Source organism: Danio rerio, chromosome 2, assembly GCF_052040795.2.
Source record: "Danio rerio strain M-AB ecotype USA chromosome 2, GRCz13ab, whole genome shotgun sequence".
Lineage (NCBI taxonomy): Eukaryota > Metazoa > Chordata > Actinopteri > Cypriniformes > Danionidae > Danio > Danio rerio.
The window spans coordinates 5,381,053-5,406,578 of NC_141022.1; the positions used below are offsets into that span (position 1 = coordinate 5,381,053).

Consider the following 25,526-nt stretch of genomic DNA (forward strand, 5'->3'; position numbering starts at 1 on the left):
TGCGGCTGGAAGGGCATCCGCTGCGTAAAAACTTGCTGGATAAGTTGGCGGTTCATTCCGCTGTGGCGACCCCGGATTAATAAAGGGACTAAGCTGACAAAAAAATGAATGAATGAATTAAAATAATTTTTAAAAATTGTGTCAAATAAAAGATTTTTCTAGAGTCATCCACCATAATTTTGTGGCTCAAAAGTATCAGTTCAGGCACTGGTGTAATTTTAAAAGTATCCATTTAACACTGGTATTGAAATAACCCCAAGCGATACCCAACCCTATGTTTAACACACATCAACATTTAAAAAAACCTGTCATGTTCACAAGTGATCCTTCCTGACAGATCGCTGGTGAACTACAAATGTCATGTTTAGGAACTACAAGTCCTATCAGGCCAAGCCAAACACCAGCTGCTCATCAAGGCTGATGAGACACAGCTGAGACTTGTGATGACTGATCAGTCAGACTATTTATACACCACACATACACCAGTTTAGTACGGAGTCTTTGATGTTGATGTTTGTACCTTGCATGTCCTAGCTTCTTGTTGTTTTGCCTGTTTCTTGACTTTAACCTTGTTTATTGTTTGATTCCTGTTTGCCATCTATTTTTGACCTTATGCGTTTTTGGATTATCCTTTTTGTATCAGCCACTTCTGTTTGTCCCTGTTTTGCTTAAATATAATCTTATTTTATCTGTACTTGGATCCTCGTCTCTGTTGCTCCTTGCTTTGATCTCCTCGCGTGACCATACCAGAAAGATTCCATATTAACCATAATTTACTTCAGCCTATACGTTCACTCATATGCACTGCTTATGTAGTAGATATCTTCTGCAACATCCTTGAAATCCCTTTCACAGTGTCCCATTCTACACATGATGTCTATGGGCTATCAAGGTAATACTACAGTAATGATTATCACTGTCTCCATTACATGAGGTCCTGCAGAGCCCCCAAACCAATTTTCACACAGGATCTAGAGGAAGATGGGCTTGTTGATAAGACACCATAACCAAGAGTCTCAGACACACGCAGAGGGGGCTTTACACATAAGTGGCACGCCTGATGATCTCTCTCACACAGGCCACTATGATTACTTCAGCCCCCTCGGTGGACATGCCGACACCTCATCCCAACTTCATGACTGTGGATTAGATGTGTCAGTCCAACATGAGAAACGAGCCTCCTAGACCTCTCTAGGGTGGGATGAGCATTTATACAACACATGAGGGGTCTCGTTTATAAAGAGCCGTGTATTGACTTTCCTAAATGTGTTCGAAGATCATTTCTCAAAAGAGTGATTCTCGGAAAACAAGGGTGAGTAGAAAATCATGTGATTACCCTGCTGAAAAATCCAGCTTAAACCAGCCTAGGATGGTTGGCTGGTTTTATCTGGTCTACCAGCCTGGTTACAGAGGGGTTTTAGCCACTTCTTAGCTTGTTTCCAGCCACTTGCAGCCTGGTCTTAGCTGGTCAGGTTGGAAAGTGACCAGCTAAAACCAGCTTGACCATCCTGGTTTAAGCTGGACATAGCTGGTTTTGGCTGGGCTCCCAGCCTGGCTAGGCTGATTAAACTGGTTTTAGATGGTCATTTCCCAGCCTCTCCAGCTAAAACCAGGCTGGAAATGGCTGGAAACCAGCCTGGAAGTGGCCAAAAGCTAGATTTGTAGCAAGGACACCTCTCTTCTTGGGGAGTTTTCCAGAAAGCAGGTTATGCGAGATACCCAAGTATGTTTAAAGATAAGTAAGCAGGTAACTTTAGCTTTCAGCTCAAAAACTCTCATCTGTCAGGAATCTGTCTCATGCTCTCCACTCCTCCATGACTGCCACTGCATCTGCTCAGGATACGGTCCGGTCTAGGATTATGGAGACCACGGGATAATGAAAAACAGACTAACATCAGTGTGGATGCCGTTAAATCATAATGTCTTTTGGAAAGTGTTTCCGGCTCCCGTTGCCCTAATTAATGCAGCCTAACAATCCTTTACAGCAGTGGTTCTCAATGTTGGGGGGGGGGGGTCTGAGATATTAGCCCCTTTCACACAGTGATACCGGTAAATTTCTGGAAAATTTCCGGAACGACTTTACCGGTATATTGAAAAAAGCGCTGTTCACACAGGCGAGGACGTTAAGGAAATTTTCCGGAAAAGAGCATTCACACATCCATTCCAAAATACCGGTAAATTCTGACATCATTCACCACAAATGAGCTTTAAACGGCTGCGCTTGTGTTTGTAAACATTTGAATAAATTACAAACTCTGTGGATGATCAATATTGTGAACAACTTTCGCAGGATCACTTTCGCATGTCGAGATGTTCATGCGTGTGCAGGCGCTCATAGGCGCACGCAAAGCTTGAAGGTAAACAAACAACGGCTTATCATAAGCATTTCATCGATGATTATTTACACAGTTGGCATTAAGAAGAACATATAAACGTGATCTGACTAACTTCTAGCAGCTAAATGTGTCTGGAAAAATATTCAAAGGCTTTTATCCTCACAAACCGCTCGGACGTAAATGCGTCTGACTGTTGTGATTGGCTAAAGCAGACGTCTCACGTCAGCACGTTCTAGACGTGCACGCGCTTATTACGGGAATCTTCCTTCTGCATTCACACAGCGCAGCATTCCGGCAAATTGCCGGTAATGTTACAACTTCTCTTTCCGGAAAATAGCCAGAACGAATTTACCGGTATTTTCAAAAAGGACCTGTTCACACATACAACCTTTTCGGAAAATTGCCGGCAATTTTCCGGAAAGGTCTGTATGTGTGAAAGGGGCTATTAAGCATTATTTTTTTGACCGTGTGACGTCACTTTCCACCCTATGTGGCGCAAATGACTTCAAAACAGCACAGGTCGTTTGTGCTGGTTTGTGCCGTTAAAATAAACACTTTATCTATTTCCGTTGTTTAGATATAATCAAAATATTTCGGGAGCCGTGACGTCATTCTCCACCCCATGTTGTCTAAATCACACCAAACTGGTCTCATTTGTTTTTGCTCGATTTGTGCTGGTTTGTGCCGTTAAAATAAACACTTTATCTATGTTTATTGTTTAGATATTGCCTTATCAAAATATTTCGGGAGCCATGACGTCACTCTCCACCCCAGGTTGTCTAAATCGCACAAATCAGGTGTCATCCATTAGTGCTGGATTTGTGCTGGTTTGTGTCATAAAAATAAACACTTTATCTACGTTTACCCTGCTGAAAAAAACAGCTTAAACCAGCCTAGGCTGGTTGGCTGGTTTTAGCTGGTCGACCAGGCTGGTTTTAGAGGGGTTTTGGCCATTTCCAGGCTGGTTTCCAGCCATTTCCAGCCTGGTCTTAGCTGGTCAGGCTGGGAGATGACCAGCTAAAAGCGGCTTGACCAGCTTAGCCAGGCTGGGAGCCCAGCCAAAACCAGCTATATCCAGCTTAAACCAGGCTGGTCAAGCTGGTTTTAGCTGGATTTAGCTGGTCATTTTCCAGCCTGACCAGCTAAGATCAGGCTGGAAATGGCTGGAAACCAGCCTGAAAAGGGCCAAAACCCCTCTAAAACCAGCCTGGTCAACCAGCTAAAACCAGCCAACCAGCCTAGGCTGGTTTAAGCTGGATTTTTCAGCAGGGTATTGATTAGATATTGCCTAATCAAAACATTTCGGGAGCTGCAACGTCACTCAGCGCCCCATTATTTCCGATAAAGCGCACAAAACAGGTGACATTCTTTAGTGATGGATTTGTGCTATTAAAATAAACACTTTATCTACGTTTATTGATTAGATATTGCCTAATCAAAACATTTCGGCAGCCATGACGTCACTCAGCGCCCCATTATTTCCTCTAAAGCGCACAAAACAAGTGATTCTTTAGTGCTGGATTTGTGCTGGTTTATGCCATTTAAAATAAACAGTTTGTTTGTATTGTTTAGATATTGCCTAATCAAAACACTTCGGGAGCTGCGACGTCACTCTATATCGCACAAAACAGGCGTCATTCAATTGTGCTGGTTGTGCCGTTAATAAACACTTTATTTGTTTTCCTTGCTTGGATATAACTGAAATATTTGGTTAGATTTGTGCTGGTTTGTGCCATGAAAAGGAACATCAGATATTTATAATTGTGCACAAAATATGTTACTTTCGTTTGCTCACAAATTGTGCTCGTTTGTGCTGCAAAAATATTATTTGTAAAAAAATAATATCAGATCATTAAGAGGTCTCTCCACCCCAGTTGCTACATATTTACTAAAATAGTCTCGTTTGTGTGCGTTTCATTTGTGCTGGATTGTACCTGAAAGTTTTGTTAGTGCTGCTTCTATTATTAAAATATTAAATGAAAGATAATGAGATCAGCTATACCCCACATATTTTAAAATATTTAAATTTGTTTGGGCTGATAGAATTGTCGTTTAAGATGCTTTATTTTTTTTAGATAGCCTAGGTCAAGGTTATTCTGAGATTTTTTTTTATAGTTTTATAAAGTTTTATATAGTTTATAGATCTTTATAGTTATTAGTTCTATTGAATTTTGACCCCTGGGGTAATTACATTATATTAAAGACACAGCAATACCGTCAGATGCAGCAGATTTTATAACACCAGGTTAAACTTTCTGGCCAATTTACAGCACTGACATACATAAAAATTGAACAGAGAATAGACTTGGGTCTATTGATGTGTTTGCGCCATTGCATGCTAGGTTTCTGTATTTGTAACCACCTCAGAGAATATTGGGGGTCGCAAGTCACTGGCATTGTCATTTTGGGAGTCGCGGGCTGAAAAGTAGCTTTAGAGCAGGGGTGTCCAAACTCGGTCCTGGAGAGCCGGTGTCCTGCAGAGTTAAGCTCCAACTACCTTTAACACACCTCCCTGGAAGTTTTCAGTATACCTAGAAAGAGCTTGATTTGCTGGTTCAGGTGCGTTTCATTGAGGTTAGAACTAAAATATGCAGAACACATGCCCTCCAGGACTGCTTTAGAGCAGGGGTGTCCAAACCCCACTGAAAAAAACAGCTTAAACCAGCCTAGGCTGATTGGCTGGTTTTAGCTGGTCGACCAGGCTGGTTTTAGAGAGGTTTTGGCCATTTCCAGGCTGGTTTTCAGCCATTTCCAGGCTGGGAGATGACCAGCTAAAACCAGCTTGACCAGCCTAGCCAGGCTGGGAGCCCAGCCAAAACCAGCTATGTCCAGCTTAAACTAGGCTGGTCAAGCTGGTTTTAGCTGGATTTTGCTGGTCAGATTCCAACCTGACCAGCTAAGACCAGGCTGGAAATGGCTGGAAACCAGCCTGGAAATGGCCAAAACCCCTCTAAAACCAGCCTGGTCGACCAGCTAAAACCAGCTTACCAGCCTAGGCTGGTTTAAGCTGGATTTTTCTGCAGGGAACTCTGTCCTGGAGGGCAGGTGTCCTGCATATTTCAGCTACAACTTGCATCAACACACCTACAAGGATGTTTCTAGAAAGCCTATTTAGAGCTTGATTAGGTAGCCCAGGTGTGTCTGATTGGGGTTGGAGCTAAACTTTGCAGGACACCGGCCCACCAGGACCAATTTTGAACAACCCTGCTTTAGAGGATTTGGATGTCATCAGCATTTGTGTTTTATGTGTATGCTAATGCAAAGAGATGTGTCTTTAATCTAGTTTTAAACTGACAGAGAGTGTCTGCCTCCAGAACTGTGCTACGAAGGCAGAGTTCCAGAGTTTAGGTGAGCCTCAAGATGTCGCTTCTGAAAAGGGCTGCATATGACAGACATCGGGGAAGGCTTAGCCACTTCCGAATGTAATAATACAGTATGAACATTCGCGTGGCTTTGAGATCAAATGTTTTTGTACACATGTATTTATATAAATGAGGCCTGAGCTGAGTGAAACACGCATTCATTCACACTGACTCTCAGGAATCCATTAAAGAAGTCTGTAGAGGGCTGATGGATATTAGCAGTCCGCTGAAGTCAGCTCAGTGAGGGTATCAATGGCATTAACCCAGTTAAAACACATGGCAGGGAGGGGGAGCATTGGTCACACTCGATTTCCACATCAACCGCCAGCATGATTCCTGGAGTTCGACTATTGGACACGGGCTGACAGGATATCTAAAGCACCTCTTGATTCTGGGCAATTATTTGTAATCAATAACAGAATTTGTGCGGCTGACTTTCATACGTGTTTTCAAGCTCAGAAATGATTAGCTTTATTTATTCATTCTCTCTTAGTGACCACTGTATCTGCACTACACTCACCGGCCACTTTATTAGGTACACCATACTAGTACTAGGTTGCCTTCAGGACTGCCTTAATCCTTCGTGGCATAGATTCAGCAAGGCACTGGAAATATTCCTCAGAGATTTTAGTCCATACTGACATGATAGCATCACGCAGTTGCTGCAGATTTGTCGGCTGCACATCCATGATGCGAATCTCCCGTTCCACCACATCCCAAAGAAGCTCTATTGGATTGAGATCTGCTGACTGTGGAGGCCATTTGAGTACAGTGAACTCATTGTCATGTCCATGAGACCAGTCTGAGATGATTTGCGCTTTATGACATGGTGTGTTATCCTGCTGGAAGTAGCCATCAGAAAAGTACACTGTGGTCATAAGGGATGGACACTGTCAGCAACAATACCCTGATAAATAAAGGGATTAAGCTGCAGGAAAATTAATAAATGAACAAGTGACTATACTTACAGTACAACTGCATTACAATCCACTAGCTTTCCCAGTACTTGGTTGCAGCTGGTAAGCCATCCTCTGCATAAAACATTCTGGAGTTGTTTATTCCACTTGGCGTGCCCTGATAAATAGTCGAAGACAAATAAACAAATGATTTTGTTCAGGTGTTTATTTAAAAACAGCACAAGTGTACACACGTATACAAAACGTCGGCTACCTGGAAAGCCACAGATTTCTCCTGCTCTTCCAGTGCTGACAGACAAGGCTCTCATTATTCAGTCAAGGGTTTCGGCCTCAGACTGTCTGCTCCAGATACGACAGCACCGATAAAGCCTCATGCCACACTGCAAAACAAAGAATAATAAGAACTTTCTGAAATTGTAACGGCTCTCAGAGGAGCGTTCATCACATCTGCTCAGAGCCATGAGGGGGGGAGACATCAGAGTTGACCAGACACATTACATTGAAAGAGGCTGCACTTTGTTTCACTTTTCCAGCACAACTATTTTTTCTCCTTTAGAATTGAATGATTACAAAGTGATTTAAGTTTTTAACCGTTGCCTGTAGTGTCTGTCGCTAGAGCACCTTTAGAGGTCAGAGGAGTGAAGTTTACCTGCACAGCACTTACTACCTGGCCTCCGTTACACTCACCCGCTTAAAAACCTCACTCCCATCCGGGTCACAGCACCAATGTAACGCCGCAGGTGCAACGCCACCCAACCCGCTCAGACTAGGTATCGAACCGGTGACCTTTCGTATGGGAGTCGGTTGCTCTAACAAGGAGGCTAAAGACCCATGAGTCAAGCAACTGTCGCTAGAGCACCTTTAGAGGTCAGAGGAGTGAAGTTTACCTGAACAGCACTTACTAGCTGGCCTCCATTACACTCACCCGCTTAAAAACCTCACTCCCATCCGGGTCACAGCACCAATGTAACCCCGCCGGTGCAACGCCACCCAACCCGCTCAGACCAGGTATCGAACCGATAATCTTTCGTATGGGAGTCGGTTGCTCTAACAAGGAGGCTAAAGACCCATGCCTTTAGCGTCTGTCGCTAGAGCACCTTTAGAGGTCAGAGGAGTGAGGTTTACCTGAACAGCACTTACTAGCTGGCCTCCGTTACACATATACCCTGTAGGAATAAAGATGAATTGTATTCATTCTCTAAGCACTAACAGCTAATTTCTATAGATAGCAATTCTTGCATGTATTGCCTCCTGTTGAATCGCTGAATGCCTCTTCAATTGTAAGTTGCTTTGGCCAAAAGTGTCTGCAAAATCCAAACAGCGCACCTCCACTGGAAATAACGAACTTGAATATGCAATAGGGTATATGCCGAAGCATGCTAATATGACTTTTAATTTGCCATTAACCTGGGTTAAGCGCTTTCGGCCAATTGAATGCAAATGCAAAATCGGTGCGTTTAACGTCTGTTTTCTTTAAAAATCAGCGATCTCTACTAGCTGAGTGATATCCGATTTAAAGTGGGTCTCAGATTGTACAAGAAGCACTGCATTAAATAACATGTTCCCCCGCCATGTCTTTATAACATGAGCATTTGTTTTACCCCAGTATATTCAATGGATCTTCTGCGCTAGCCTGCCGATTCTGACGGGCGCGTGCGAGTAAACGGCTTTTTGTCTCGTTTTATGCTTAAGCAACTAAATAAATGGCAAAGTTTATTTAACTGAATGTATTTTAATGACATTTCAACATCAATATTGTAAAAGGAACCGTATAAAACAGAAAAAAGTTCACAATAACAGGTCGCCGGAAGTTTATCAGTATGGGAAAAACACTAGCTCGGCATATTCCCTATATGTGAATGACCGCCATCCTTTGCGATCTACAGCAGTTGATTTTCTTGCACAGACTTGCTGGATTCACCCGATTTGTTGACAAATGGGTTGCGCATCCATTCCTTAGCACAGGGGTGTCAAACTCAATTCCTGGAGGGCCGAAGCCCTGCACAGTTTAGTTCTGCTCCAACACACTTACCTGTAGGTTTCAAATAAGCCTGAAGGACTCAATTAGTTTGATAAGGTGTGTTTAATTAGGTTTGGAACTAAACTGTGCAGAGCTGCGGCCCTATTGGAACTGAGTTTGACACCTGTGCCTTAGCAGTTCTTGGGTCTTTCACTGGGCCTTTTCACCTTCGCAAAGAAACAAAGAAAATTGTAACTTGAATTCAACAAACGGACAATCAAAATAAAAGGGTGACCAGATTTTTCAAAATAAAAGGTCTTTCATTATCTCGTCAAGACAATAAATCAAATGGAAATAATTGATGACTTTTTCGTGTGCGCGGGCCGGTACCAATTGATCCACAGACTGGCACTGGAAGTTGGGGACCGCTGTGCTAAATGACAAATCTAAATGTAAATGTTTCAATTAAATTTAAACAACACTAAATACCATTTTAACATCCTTTTTTAGAGCGTACATACAGTAGCATTAGCATGCAGAATATCATACTACCAAAAATCAATTAGAGAAATAATAATCAACCCATTTTAAGATTCTGTGCATTCAACAAAACTCTTGGCAGGGAAACTGAAAGGCTTTCCACCATCCAGCGAATGCAAATGCGCAGGAAATTGTCTCGAAAAGAAGCTGTGATTATTCTCAAGCCTGGATTCAATTACATAGCTTAGCAAAGAAGAGGCGGAGGTGATGATAATGTGCTTAAAGACACAATTCGTGTGTGGCGAGTGAGAGGCTTATCATGTGCTGAGGCTTTGTGGGACATTTCAGAATTATGAGGATTTAAGTCAATGCAAAAAAGGCCATGAATCACAAAGCAGGCCTGCGGGTTCAGAGAACATCCCTGGAAAATCTCAGTCCAACTCACAGATGTACAAACAGCCTGAGTGTGTGTGAACAGGTGATAAAACTGAATTATAGATTGTGCTTTCAGCATTTATCCTGCCAAGCAGTTAAATTACCTTAAACACGTACTCTATGCGTTTAATCTGATTTATGCTCTGATCAATATATATGATATCATACCTCCAGCAAGGCGAACAGGCTTGTTGAGTAAACTCTGATTAAAAAGCGCAGTTCTTTATTATGTTTTTTGGCAGATTATGTTCATACAGTACGCCGGAGAAAAGCTGTGCTAAGGGGATTTGGATCTGACGCGGTGTGTGGCTGTAGGGGTACATGTGGATATGTAGACAGAGCCTATGTATGGAGCCAGATCAGTCTCAAAAATAACACATTTCATTCATTCATTCATTTTCTTGTTGGCTTAGTCCAGGCAGGGCCGGAGTGGGACTCCTTTTCAGCCCTGGAGTTTCAAGCCTCAGACCGGCCCACCTCAGTTCACGACTGACTATATTAAAATAAGGTCATTTCCAATTCAGTTTCTAATGACACTATCACGTCTTTTTTTGTGAAAACAACTGCTTTAGAACTTCAAATGTTCAACAACCCTAACAGTATTATATGTCTTAACAATAAAAATGAAAAAAAAAAAAAAAAGATTTACTCAGACGAGGATCGAACCCGGGTCTACAGGGTCGAAAACTAACATGTTATCCACTGAACCACAACAGCTGTTGAGTGAAAACACCAAGTTTTATCATTATTAACCTGCAGGCCGCAACTTGCTCACTAAGCTGCGAGAAAATAGATAAAAAGAGTAGAGCTGCGGTAAAATAATGAATAAAAAGGCTGTGGTCAAGTAAATAGATAAATAAATTTAAAAAGTGTGACTGCTGAGAGCAACCGATTCTGGAGCTAGGGATACCGGCCCTCGCGGGCAAAAAACGGACCGGCCCACCGGGAATTCTCCCAGTCCTCCCGATTAGCCAATCCGGGCCTGAGTCCAGAGTTTTGTTCCAACACTAGTCAAACACACCTGAACAAACTAATCAGTGTCTTCCAGATCACTTGAACTCTATAGGGAGTTCTGTTTGAATAGGGTTGGATCCCTTCAGGATCAAGTTTGCCCACACCTGGCTTAGTCCCTTTATTAATCCGGGGTCGCCACAGCAGAATGAACCACCAACCTATCCAGCAAGTTTTTTTTGTGCAGCGGATGCCCTTCCAGCCGCAACCCATCTCTGGGAAACATCCACACACATATTCACACACACACTCATATACTACGGACAATTTAGCCTACCCAATTCACCTGTACCACATGTCTTTGGACTGTGGGGGAAACCGGAGCACCCGGAGGAAACCCATGCGAAGGCAGGGAGAACATGCAAACTCCACACAGAAACGCCAACTGAGCCGAGGTTCGAACCAGCGACCTTCTTGCTGTGAGGCGACAGCACTACCTACTGCACCACTGCCTCGCCCAAAAAACACATTTAAAGTTCAAAGCATGATTCAATAATACACAAGTCCAATTCGTAAAATCAAAACGCAATCTATAAATACATAAATCCAATTCGTAAATTCAAAACAGGATTCAAAAACACACAAATCCAATTCATAAATATAAAACACGATTCGCAAATACACTAATCCAATTCATAAATTTAAAAACGATTAAAAAAAATACACAAATCCAATTTGTAAATTCAAAAGTAACACCAGTCAAAAACACACAAATTTAACTTATAAGTTCAAAACACGATGCAAAAACAAACAAATCCAATTAATAAAATTCTAAACACCATTAAAAAACACAAATTCAATTCGTAAATTTAAAACACGATTAAAAAATAAACAAATCCACTTCATAAAATCAAAACACGATTCATAAATAAACAAATCAGAGTCATTTGGCAACAATATTTTTACGTGTGAATTTACTAATTGTGTGTTGCATTCCAATTTGTAAATTTAATTCATCTATGATCACATTGTTAATGTATTTTTTTTTTAGACTGATTTAGCTTCATACCTTTGGTTATACAAAATTGGTTTTATAATGCTAGTTGAACTACTAATGTTTTTTTTTTTAATTATAGGAAGACAGACACACACACACACACACACACACACACACACACACACACACACACACACACACACACACACACACACACACACACACACACACACACAGCGCTGGTTCAGTTCACCTAGGCGCTTCAGAAGAAGAAAGTATAGAGGTGGTTTGAGTGGCTACTTACAATTCTTATCTTTAATATTTGATAGGATTCTGAATAACATTATTTTTGCATCAAAGACACCCATGTCTGTTTTGTTTGTTTGTTTGTTTGTTTGTTTTTTGCAATGAAACACCGGTTTACTTATTTTAAATTAGGGTTGAGACAAAAACAGGAAATGTTTTCCATTAAGTGGATGTCAGTCAGCTTGTGTGTGTGTGTGGGTGTGTGAGAGAGAGAGAGACACTGGTGCATCCGATGCGCAGAAAACATGCTCTGAATTTACATACATGGCCTGTTGATCCCACATCCATCAAGACTGGAGGTGTGATGGTGAGGTCTTGCCCGTTTTCTGAGATATCAATCCGCTCATAAATTAAGCAATGCGGGTTTATTGCAGATAAAAGTAGTAAATACAATACAAAATAAGAGGCATTCATAATTCTCAGTGTTCTGTATTGTGTTTTCAAAATGAAGGTGATGAATTATTAATAGACGTCTCTTTGTTTGCAGGTATACCTCAAATTCACTCAGGAGCCTATACTGTATATATAAATGATATTAACGATATTAAATAATATTTAGAATATATCCATTTACACTACCTGACAAAAGTCTTGCCGCCTATCCAAGTTTTAGGAACAAAAAATAATAACTTGACTTGTAGTTGATCATTTGGTATCAGAAGTGGCTTACATGAAAGGCAAAGACCTTTAGATTACGCTTATTTTAACAAAATAAATTATGATCATGTCTTGATTTTTAGTTATTTAATTAAGACAGTAAAGTCTGACTTTGCTTAGACAAAAGTCTTGTCACTTTTACAATAATGTGCAATGTAGAGTATAAAGTCATGCTGCAGTGGAGAAAGAATATTTGTTATGTATGATTCTCATGAGTTTGGAGGACTGCATCCATACATCTCTGCAATGACTCAAATCACTTATTAATAAAGTCATCTGGAATGGCAAAAAAAAGTGTTCTTGCAGGACTCCCAGGACTCCTCCTTCATCTTACCTCAGACATGCTCAATAATGGCCAAGTCTGGTGACTGGGCTGGCCAACCCTGGAGCACCTTGACCTTCTTTGCTTTCAGGAGCTTTGATGTGGAGGCTGAAGTATGAGAAGGAGCGCTATCCTGCTGGAGAATTTGCCCTCTCCTGTGGTTTTTAATGTAATGGGCAGCACAAATGTCTTGATACCTCAGCCTGTTGATGTTGCCGTCCACTCTGCAGATCTCTCGCACGCCTCCATACTAAATGTATCCCCAAACCATGACATTTTCCTTCACCAAACTTGACTGAATTTTTTGATAATCTTGGGTCCATGTGGGTTCCAGTTGGTCTTCTGTAGTATTTGTGATGATTGGGATGCAGCTTAACAGACAAATCAACCTTCTGCCACTTTTCCAAATGATCAACTAGAAGTCAAGTTATTATTTGCTGCTCTTACAACTGGGATCGACGACAAGACTTTTGTCAGGTAAGATGTATGTTAGGGAAAAATACTTGATAAAAATTGAAAAAGAACAAAAATCAAGAGAAACAAAAAATGTATAAAATTCTATTGAAATGTTGTAATTTGTAATCTTTTTCCCAATATTTCACATTGATTTTAAATACATTATCTTCCTGTTACTAAAGATGTCCAGTGACTAAAATATTAATGTAATAAATATATCCCTTAAATAAATAAATCTGTTTTGTTCAAATGGACCAAAATATATGACCTATATTTATTGAAATATTTATAAAAAAAAAAAATTTAATTTAGTTTAAATTTTAATTTAAGTTGATTTAAATGGATTAAGTGTTTTAGTAAAACATACTTCATCTGATGACATAAACATCTGATGACATTTCTTCTTCCCAATTTTTTTGCATAAAATAATAGAAATGTTTTCAGACATGTCTGTATTTCTTTTTATATAGCACAATATTAAATTTTAAACTTCAAAAGTAGTAAGACATCAATATTTGCTGGAACAACCCTGGTCTTCAATTACCATAAGACGCACCCCACGGGCAATTTCCAGGATGACAATGATAAAATTGAGCGGGCTCAATCTGTGAAAGAAGGCTTTGTTTTCACACATGAACTGACTGCCAATTGATCGGAACACCACTGAACGCTTTCAGATGCGTATGCTGGACTGGACATTAAAGAATGGGTCACCTCAGGGTCAGTTCTTTGAGACAAATTATTAATGTTATTTCTTAGGTTATAAGAACATTTTTTTAAAAATCCACATGGCATTTAATACAAACACTTTCATTACCATCTATGAAAATGAAAATTTTAGCCAAGGAATGACCCTACAGAAAACACTGGCCAAGGATTTAAACTCACTGGCTGCTGAAGCTCCAGTTTGCAGTCAGCTGTGCAGCTTTACAGGTAACAGCAGGATTATCAGCCTGCGCCATCTAGAGGAGCTGCTCTATGAAGTTGCTCCTATCAGCTTGAACTGGGGCTTAGATTTGCAAACAATTCCTGCACATTTTAGTGAATAACATTAACATGTTTGCAATTGTAATTAATGGAACTAAAAAACAGTACGACTCTACAAATTTAATGTGCCACTAATGTGGTTTATATTTCAAATGAGCTGAAACAGCACAATTTTTGAGTTTTTAAACAACTTAATTGTTTTATGTTTATTCCACTTACGTTTGTTAAGTTAACCTAATCTGTTTGTGTTGGGACAACATGAATGAAATGTGTGTAACCCTGCACTGAAAAATGTACACTGCAAAAATGCTGGGTTCCACACAAATCCTTCAAATTGTGCCAATGGAAATTGATTAGGTTAACATAATTATGTTAGTGTACAAAATGAACCTGATTTAACGTCCACCGGGATTGAAGCATCTTCTTTTATAAATGTTATAAATGACACGAGGCCAGGGCCGGAGTGGAACTCTTTTTCAGCCCTGGAGTTTCAAGCCTTAGACCGGCCCACCTCAGTTCACCACTGACTATATTAAAATAAGGTCATTTCCAATTCAGTTTCTAATTACACTATCACATCTTTTTTTTGAGAAAACAGCTGTTTTAGAACTTCAAATGTTCAACAACCATTGCAGTATTGTCTTAACAATAAAAATGAAAAAAAAAAAAGTGTGTTTCTCAGGCGAGGATCGAACCCAGGTTGGCAGCGCCACAACGTAACATGCTAACCACTGTACCACAACAGCTGTGCATAAAGAAGTGACTTATCTACTAGATAAAAAATAGATAAAAAGAGCAGAGCTGCGGTAAAATAATGAATAAGAAGGCTGTGGTCAAGTAAATAAATAAATTATTTTTAAAAAGTGTGACTGCTGAAAGCAACAGATTCTGGAGCTAGGAACACCGGCCCTCACGGCCAAAAAACAGACCGGCCCACCGGGAATTCTCCCGGTCCTCCCGATTAGCCAATCCGGGCCTGCACGAGGCTGTGCTGATGAAGTAAAGCTGAAGTAAATCGCTGTACTTCATTGCACACGTGCACTGTTTTAAAACACTTTAAACATGTGAAACTCACTCTTGATCACATTTGATGATGATTGCTGATCCTACTGAACTGAACAGACCTCTTCTTCCTGGTTGCTTTGCGTATGTCTGGTCTTGTTGATACATGTGACTACCGGGACATGTTAATGCGCGCAGCTGTCAATCAATTCGGTGGGCGGGGGGACCGCACTCCTACGTCAAGTTGCGGTCAGTCTGGAAACCGCTACAATTGGTCCACCATTTTTATGTTTTTAAATTGAAAATGAAAAGGACTGGGTGTGTTTATATCACCCCAATATGATGGTCTTTACACTATATATACACATATGTCTGTCCAAATAGCTTGAAAAGTAGATTTTTCAACATAGGTGCCCTTTAAATCAGCCTTTAGGCTCGACAGTTATGCCCAATTCACATAGGTGTTCAGTGTCACTTGATGGAGGGCGTGTCCGAAATTGGGGCAACGATCGTCATAGCAGCATCAAGCAATGAAATTAGTCCACAGTCCGCTACTGTCCAAACAGGGGTATTTGCATGAAGTGAAGTGATTGGCTAATGTTTTCGTTAACAGTTAAAAGGTTAAGAAATACTGACGACAATTCAGTTAGACAACGCATGAAGTCAATCATTTAAAGTGAATGGGAAGCGTTGATGCTGTCAGGCACAGTGCTGTTGGTGACATCAATCTGGCAACCTGCGCTTGCGTGCGTTTTGAATCAGGCGTGCAATACCTAGTAAAGCCACTGGGTGTCAAATGTACATACTGCACCTTTAAAAATAGTCAAAATTTAGTTGAAAATGCATAATACTAATCAAAAAATGAAGATTTGATATATTTGTGGTACCTAATTTACATATTTGAATGATTTTTGGGGGGAAAAAAAATTGTACACTGAAAAAAATGATTCATTGGATTTACAAAATTTAGGCCAAGTGGTTGCAAACAATTGATATGGGCTGAATTTAAACAAATTAAGTTGAACATTACTAAATTTAATTTGCTTAAATTCAGCCCATATCAATTGTTTGTAACCACATTTAGTACAATTTAGTAAATACAATGAATCGTTTTTTCAGTGTACACTGTATTGTTGGTTATTCCTACAAATATACTCATGCAACTTCAGTCACAAATTTCACATTTTGTCTCTCTGCCACACACAATATAAAACATCCCAAGCCTGGTTCTCTTTCTTGCTCCATTCCTATTGCCTCTGGCGTTATCATCAGGTTTACGAATGTAAAGATACATTTTATCATTTTATTAAAGGTGCAGTAGTTGATTGTCTTCAAAAGCATTTTTTGTTGTGCTGGTTGAAAGTCTCTTTACAGTCTAATAGTAATGATTACAGTAAATCAGTGGTCCCCAACCTTTTCTAACTGCGGACCGGTCAACGCTTGATAATTTTACTGTAGACCGGGGGTTGAAATAATAACAACAGTAAACCTGAATCCACTGTGTACTTATATGGAACTTTATCAGCACATTGCTTCAACATTACAATGTTATTATAACATTAGGAAGTAATAACTTTATTCTGTTCACGCGCTGTCCCCACAAATCCAGTTTGGCTTTAAATGCAGCTACTTTATCTGCCAACTTAAAGATAATTAATTCTTGTGTGGCCCGGTGCTGATTGATCCATGGACCGGTACCGGTCTGCTGCCCGGGGGTTGGGTACCACTGCAGTAAATGATCTAAATGTATTTAAATGTACTTTTATATTTTAGGTAAGGCAAAAAACAAAAAAATGTTCATCCATTTAAATAGAGTCAGGCCGACATCTCTCATAATTCCGATAATAGCCCAATCTGTCTGTCAGCAAAAGCAGATTTGAACAACTGCGCAGCCGCTTGTACGCAGCTCCGCCGACCTCCGCGCGTTCATGAGAGAGAGAGCACGCGCGCGATCGGTAAAAACCTGCTATATCAAAACTTTTTAAAAACCTGAATCGATATTGGAGTTACCTTTGCACGTTGGAGAAAGGATGACACTATGGCTGAAGGATTTCTCTTAGACAGGTAATGTTCTGTTGTAAAACTGTTTAGCTTCACGCAAAGCCGATGTAACGTTAGATGTTGTTGTTACAAACAGGTTATATCCTCACAGAAGTGTTGTTCAGCCACTAAAATCATCAGATGAAAGATTAACAAGACTATTTTCAGTTTCATGAGGGACCTTTACAGCATCGATGATGTAGATTTTAATTAGTTTAACAACAAAACACAAGTAAATAGCGCTATTCCGCCTAGTCTCTCCCTATATTGTTTACCATGCAACTCTAAATATCCGCTCTGAAATCGCATGTCAGTTTGGCTTGCTCGCCGCCGGACAAGCACTAGTCGCTTTTAACACATGAGAGAGGGTTCTTTTGCTGTGCTCGTGTTTAAGGAGGCGTGGCTCTAGACACCAGGGGAGGGACTGTGATTCAGAGATTTATGCTAAGCTGTTAGCATTGTGGAAGTTCACCTACTGCACCTTTAAGGCTACACAGCATTTCACTTTCAGTAGTCCAATCTGATCTGTATGTTATTCTAAAAAGATTCTTCCTACTGTCTGACTGCTACTAGTAATGTTTTTATGGCACTCATTGTGCATTACAAAAGAAAAAAGCACACTATCAGCAAAACACAAAGCAGAACATTTCAAACTGAGCCATTTAGATGAAGTTGCCTCCAAAAAATGACTTGTACAGTTAAATCTGATGCTTTGCCATAAATTATGTGCAAAATATGTACGTGTTTATGAAACTGCACTTGTAAACACATCAGAATGTTCAAACTAAATAACACACACACCGTTTACACAGCCTGATCAGAGCTGATGCACAGTTCTGGGAGCAAGGCGCAAAACATTCCCCTGTTAGACAGTAAACACACCTGAGCCCTCAGGAATACTGCGCTACTGACAGCAACAATTGATGAGCTTCTTGCTTAGCACAACGGGAACAGTAAAAACCAACAGGCGAGCACAGAATTATTCATGCCAGACACTCCTAGCTCACGTCTTCAAGGCAACAAGGCTCATTTTCTCGAATATAAACCCACACCTTGAACACCTGAGGTCACTTTCGCATGCCGCAATCGAGAAGAGACACTGAGAGAGATGAAACTAAACACAACCATACAGGAACTCGTATGAAGCGATAAACTTGACTGACCGAACGTATGGAAAAATTAACAAAAAGCTGCCCTCTGTGTGAACTCACTTCTGTTTGTTTAAAAAAAGAAATTAAGTTCACTGCAAACCAAAACTGAAATTTCAAGAGTTCACACTTAGATATTGTTTGACAACTGTTAGCAAGTTAGCAGGTTTGGCATGCTGTCCCGGAAGAGAACCCTGAGCTCTGAGATAGTTGAGCCCAGGGCTCCCGCCTAATCTATAGAGCATGTGAGGGGAGTACGAGATCAGGTGGTTCTCGAGAGCTCCTCATGGTAAAGGAGGAAAGGAGGAGAAGGAGTGGATGGGGGGGGGGGTTTCTTCGGAAAATGAAGTTAAGGCAGTAGCTCTAACTAGGCTACTTATAGTGAGTTTGGATCAATCTGATTGGACGTCATATTGGGTCAGTCACATTTACACTACATCAAAAACTTTTGTCCATCAAAAAAAAATGCATCCGAAAAAAAAGCGTTTTGAGCAACTCGGGCTCATTCTGTAAATGTACCGCTATATACATTTTTGGAGAGCGCCAAGTACATCCCAGGAGCTACGTTTTTTTTTTTTTTTTTTTAGTTTTCAGACAACCCAAGTCTCTTTCTAAGTTCCGGGACTCTCTATGCATTTGTGGGACGCCCGCGAACAAATTATAATCTCTTGGAAATGGCGCATATCCCGCCCGGTCCCCTAATACTTCGCACACGTCGTGCAACACCACCCAATACACCCAATATTTTTTGCGCTTAAAATGCATCACAAATTCTCTATTGGAAACAGGTCGGGACTGTAGACAGGCCAGTCAAATACCTGTATTCTCTTCCTTTACAACCAGGACTTTGTAATGTGTGCAGACTGGTTTTGCATTGTCTTGTTGAAATATGCATGGGTGTCCCTGGAAAAGAAGGCAGCATATTGGGCTCCAAAATAAATATGTACAATAGTACTAAATTTACTTTTCAACAGTAATGATGCAATCACAGAAGTGCAAGTTACCTTTGCCAAGGGCACTGACACAACCCCATACCATGACAGACTCTGGCTTTTAGACTTGTTGCTGGATGATTCTTTTCTTTTTTGGTCCAGAGCACACGGCGTGCATTTCTCCCCAAAAATACTGCTTCATCACAGTAAATGTTTCCACTGTGTGATCGTCTTTTCTTGATGCCTCCGAGCCCAGAGAAGTCGACGTCGCTTCTGGACACTGTTAACATAGAGCTTCCTTTTGGCACAGCACAGATATACCTGGCATTTGTGGATGTTACTACGTAATAGTCCTGAGCCCATGTGGTGAAATCGCTTCTAGTTGCATGATGATCCTTGATGCAGTGCCGCCTAAAGGCTGATTTATACTTCTGAATCAAGAGCACACGTATGCTACGGCGCGGCCTTTGCGTGGAAGCATAGCCCTCGCCATGGCTGTCGCTGACGCGCACCTCTTAAAAAATGCAATTACACGTCGCAAGGACGCAAAGCACAAACACTGTGATTGGTCTGCTTGGTAGAGCTGATGAGTGTGGGTGGGACAGAGAGTCGCGCGAGCCCGATACAGCGATTGTTTACAAGTGTGGAGTCCTGGGAAGGAGCTTCGGATTGAAAGTTTTGTTTTGTGTTTACCTCATGGTTAAAGTTGCTGCACGTCCGCCGGTTCCTGCCTCAAAATGAGCGAGTTTGAGCCACGTGTACATTAAGGAAGCGTTCAGAAAAAAACAAAACACCAGAGAAGAAACCTGACACAGAGGAACTTAAACACCTCACTGCCAGCTAGCATTTTGAAAGTGTTAATGCAGACCAACATAAACAGCATACAGAACTATAAATGCACAGCTACCCGCATTGCATGCACCGTGAGTCACGCTGATCACTTGACGCAGAAGTTCAAACCAGGCTTAAGGGATCAGAGATCACGGTTGTTTAGCTTTGGCTTGCGCCCTTGTCCTTTACGCACTGCAATTCCTCCAGATTTCTTCAATCTTTTAATGATGTTCTGCACTGCTAAAGGTGAAATATCCAAATGTCTTCCTATCATTCTTTGAGGAACCTTGTTTTTAAACATTTCCATAATATTCTCACATATTTGTTGGCTAATTGGCAATCCTCAGCCCATCTTTGCTCCCAAAGGACTAAACCAAATCAAATCGTATCATTATTTAACCAATTTACCTGGTTACTAGCCCTAAATTGCTCCTGTCACAACTTTTTTTCCATGTGTTGCAGGTCTGAATGACATTGTTGTACTTTGTCTAAAACATCTCTCAAGATCAATTTAGCAATTTAAAAAAATCTAGGTGATTTTTATTTAATTAATGAATGAAATTAATAACTTGTAAACAAATCAAATTAAAGAGTCAACAGGCACATTCTAAAATGAAAACTAATCTACAGTCTATGCAAAGCTCAAATAATTTAGCCTCATTATCTTTAGGATAATACGGAAGTGTCAGAAATGTCTTGAGCTGTCTTTACATTCCCTAGGCAGTTAGCTGGATTGGTACTCATTAATGTCAATCAACGCTCGTGTTGCTTTGGAGAAACTGAGCTTCAAGCCTCAGCGGTGACAGTCAGAAGCCAAGCCTTCAGTCACAAGCTGAGCTCATTAAAACCACTTAACCAGAAACAAAAGCCGGACAGTAAATCTAACACATTGGCTGGTCAATGAATGATTAAATATCAATACTTCAGTAAACAGATTTTGCACATCAATACACTCTATATACAGTAATGAAAATGGATAGATTGTATTGCTGCGACATCAGACATTTAACTCTGGATCATCATTAATAACACACTGACTGTGGAAATCTCTCGATTTGGAAACACACAGCTGGCTATATAGTTTAATAGTGAAAATTGTATATTAAAAATGCATATCGATGCAAAACTTAAGAGGTTTGATGAACTGCCTGCAGACTCAGGAACAAGACTGTGTTAAAGTAGAGATCTGATCTTGGAAAAGAGACAGAAATTTGCTGCATTGAACACTCTCAGGAGCACAGAATGGGTACATTTGTAACCGGACGTCCAGCCAAGCCGAGCAACTGTGGCTGAGCTCCAGAGATCATGTGTGGAGATTAGAGGAACTTACTGAAGAAAAGCATCACTGCAGCACTCCAATCCTCTGACTAGATGGACGCCTCAGTGCCAGTCTTAAATCCAAGACTTGATGATCCTAATTAAACATCTCTGCAGGGTCCTAGAAGTGACTGATAGATAGCAGCGATCCAACCTTAAGGACAATCTGCAGAGAAAAATGGCAAAAACTAAAACAAATAAAATCACAAAGTTTTAGGCCTTGGTTTTTAGTACCAAAAGGGTGGAGCCAGATGCTTTTGTCACTCGTCTACATTTAAAATAATGAACTTTAAAAAAGATGTGTAACTTTAAAAAGGATGTATTTACATCTAGTCATTTAGCAGATGCTTTTATCCAAAGCGACTGTGAGCATACGGAAAGTAGAAATTGTGTTTCTACAGGTGGTTTGTCAAGCCCACTCACCTGTGTGGAGCACATTCAGTATTGCACGATGTTTTACAAGGAGTATGGTGTGCTTATGACAACCTGTAATAATATTAATTAGTTAGTATGGGGTAGGGTCTCTTTTAGCGGCCAATATAGCATCAATTCATCTTGGGAATGACAGATACAAGTTCGGAACGGTGGCTAGAAAGCTTTTGAGCCGTTCTTCTTGCAGAATAGTGGCCAGGTCACTACATGATGCTGGAGGAGGAAAATATTTCCTTACTCGATTTTCCAAAACCCCAGTCGCTCAATAATATTTAGATCTGGTGACTGTGCAGGCCATGGGAGATGTTAAATTTCACTTTCATGTTCATCAAACCACTGTCGCCAGTCTTGATGCGTGTGTTGGTGCATTATCATCCTGATACATGGCACCGCCTTAAGGATACAATGTTTGAACCATTGGGTCCCCCAGAATGGTTTGGTAGCCATTGGCAGAGCTCATCTAGCACAAGTATTGGGCATAGGGAATGCCATGATATTGCAGCCCAAACAAAATGGAGCCAGATCAGTCTCAAAAATAATACATTTGCAAAAAAAATTGTAAAAATTCATATACAATTTGCATTTAGAGGAATAGAATTCGCAAATTCAAAACACAATTCATAAATATGCAAATTAATTTCATAAATTCAAAACATCATAAATATGCAAAACACAATTCGGTAATTAAAAACAATTCATAAATATGCTTATTGAATTTGGAAATGCAAAACAAGTTATAAATTTGTAAATACAATTCGCAAATTCAAAACACAATTTATACTAAATATGCAAATTAAATTCATAAATTCGAAAAACAACTCATAATTATTTAAATCCAATTGTAAATTTAAAACAATTCATAAATATCTAAATTTAACTTGTGAACGCAAAACAATTCACAAATACGCAAAACACAATTCTGTAATTAAAAACACAATACATAAATATGCTGAATTAATTTGTAAATGCAAAACACAGTACATCAGTATACAAATTCAATACGTAAATCTAAAACACAATTCATAAATACACAAATTCAATACATAAATCCTAAACACAATTCATAAATACACAAATTCAATACATAAATCCTAAACACAATTCATAAATACACAAATTCAATACATAAATCCTAAACACAATTCATAAATACACAAATTTAATTCGTAAATTCAAAACACAATTCATAAATATGCTAATTCAATAAGTAAATTCATTCAGTTAATTTGGGGAAGTATTTATAATTTCTGAATAATTTCTGGATTCACACATGGTGTTTTAAATTTTTGATTTGGATTTTTGCATATTCGAATTGGGTTTTGAATTGTACATGTGCATGTATGAGTTTTATTTTTGCAAATGTATTATTTTTGAGACTGATCTGACTTCATAAAACCATCGCTGACCCATCCCCATGCTTCACTCTGGGCATGCTACAGTCTGAGTGGTTCGCTTCTTTGGGGCTTCTCCACACCGTAACTCTCCCGGATGTGGGAAAGACGGTGTAGGTGGACTCGTCAGAGAACAACAGGTTTCACACTGTCCACTGCCCAAGAATTTTGCTAATGGCACCATTGAAACCGACGTTTGGTATTACCATGTGTGACCAAAAGTTTAGCTATATAGCCTGGCCATGTATATTGACCCTGTAGACGACGAGTTGTGGTCCACACTTCCGGGTTAACACCTGGACATCCCTTTCTAACAGCTTCCTCTTACGTCCACTGTTTACTCCTGTTGGATGTCCTTTGTCTTTCTTAGTGGTTTGCTGACATTACTCTGGATACTGTGGCTCTTGATACATCATAAAGACATTCCGTCTTGGTCACAGATGCACCAGCAACATGCGCATCAACGATTGAACTCTGATATGTCCCCCATAATGGTGATGTGATGTTACAGAAGCATGATCATTTTTTGTTGCTCGTGCCCTGGTCAGTTTAGTTAGCGGTAACACATCTCGTTTCATCTCCTCTTCAGTTGTTTTCACCTCAAGGCTGGAGTTTGGAAGTTGATTTGTACTGTATATTAGAGCAAGCCGTGCTGAACTGATGGACAGTGAGAGAAAGAGAGAGAGATTACAGAAGTACTGTACGTCTGTTCCCTCTCAGAAATGCAGCTCAGCAGAAACGTATTTCTCAGGGGTTCATAGGGGGATTCTACAAATAAGACGGGTTGTGCATGCTGTAATAATCTGGATGACAGGTATTAATAATTTGCTGTGGTGTTGGGACGGAGAACAAAGCCCAGAACAGAAAGATGAATGGTCTGAAGCTCTGAGAGCAGAAAATGATCAGAAAAAGAGAGTGTGGAACAGAGCGTCGTCTTCATGTGGGTTCTCCTGCTGTGTACAGTATCTAAATCAAACAAGAATCGATTCCTAAATCAATGAACTGTGTACTTCATAAATACCAGAAGAAATTCCCCAGGAGAATCTCATAGATATAAACATTAGATGTCGGCAACCCTGTTGTTGTCTATTGGAAGGAATGCGTCAATAGAGCAGACATTTTAGTACAGGGTAGCGCTCCTTTGAAATGAATGCGGGACCAAGCTGCAGTGAAGGACTGTGGCCATCCAGAGCCGGAGATATACACATATACACACATATGATCGGGAGTTTTCCTGCATGTCAGTATTCAATCATTTTTTTAAATTACGGAAATTATAATTTTACATCACTTTTCTAAATTGATGGATAAGTGATTGCAAAGGCATTCCTGACAAAAAGCTTGTGTTTGTGTGTATGGAAATGTACTATCCACCCTCCCTGTAAAATTAAATTTAATCTAATGTGTGTCCTGAAACACACCCTCTCTCCTGCTTTCAGCCTAGAGCAGCACAATTAAACGTTAAAAGATCGCGATCTCGATTCGACCCCCTAGACGATCTTAATTCTGCATTTCTACGATTCTGTCAATCATATTTTCAAGTTCAGGAGGGAAGAAAAGGCGGCCGGTCGAGTCTTTTCATTGTTTCACACACGTTGCTCAGTGACATTAACACCTCCAAATGATGTTGAATGAGTCACATACACTATTTATAAGGTATAATTCACCTAAAAATGTCATTGTTGTCTTCATATAATGATGTTTTCGCGGCCGGGAAATCACACGTGACGTGAGCTGCCGACCGTGAGCAGAAAAGGCGCGGGCATGCGCGGTCTACTTAATGATAGACGCGCGCACGTGTACTTTAAGGAACAGACCCTGCATACAGTATGTCGCGAGAAACAGGTAATACAGTTGTAAATAATATTCAGTTTGTGGCACAGAGTGGTCGATTGGGAGCCGTGCGGGAAATATTAACAGTACTTAGAAGTCAAAATGAAACCGAAAGTGTGCACTTCATTTCAATGATCATATCGCATTTTAGAGTTATGACTGCGACAAGCATTTCATATGTTTTTTCTTTCATATCGAACCCACAGTTGTGCATGAAAATAAATGTTTACAAAGTCAGTATAACTACTCTAGCCTATATATTGCTGAATATAATCTGATAATGGCAAATAATAATTCAATAATTCTAATAATTCAACATCAGACTTATTATAAGTAGAATACAATTATTTATAGAAACCAGTAGACCTACACATAATATTATTATCGATGTTGTGCCATATGTTTGTTTTTACCATACCTTTATTTTACATCTA

The 25,526-nt window shown here is 40.1% G+C and overlaps 1 long non-coding RNA gene across 1 annotated transcript; it reads right to left on the reverse strand.

Annotated features, from left to right (window-relative positions):
• Positions 1-5,571: 5,571 nt before the first annotated feature.
• LOC141377736 (uncharacterized) lies at positions 5,572-23,615 on the reverse strand. Its single transcript, XR_015478160.1, has 4 exons — positions 21,450-23,615; positions 6,869-6,995; positions 6,667-6,772; positions 5,572-6,566 (listed from the first exon to the last, which is right to left on the reverse strand). It is a non-coding gene; the product is annotated as an uncharacterized LOC141377736 (long non-coding RNA).
• Between the last annotated feature and the right edge of the window lie 1,911 nt (positions 23,616-25,526).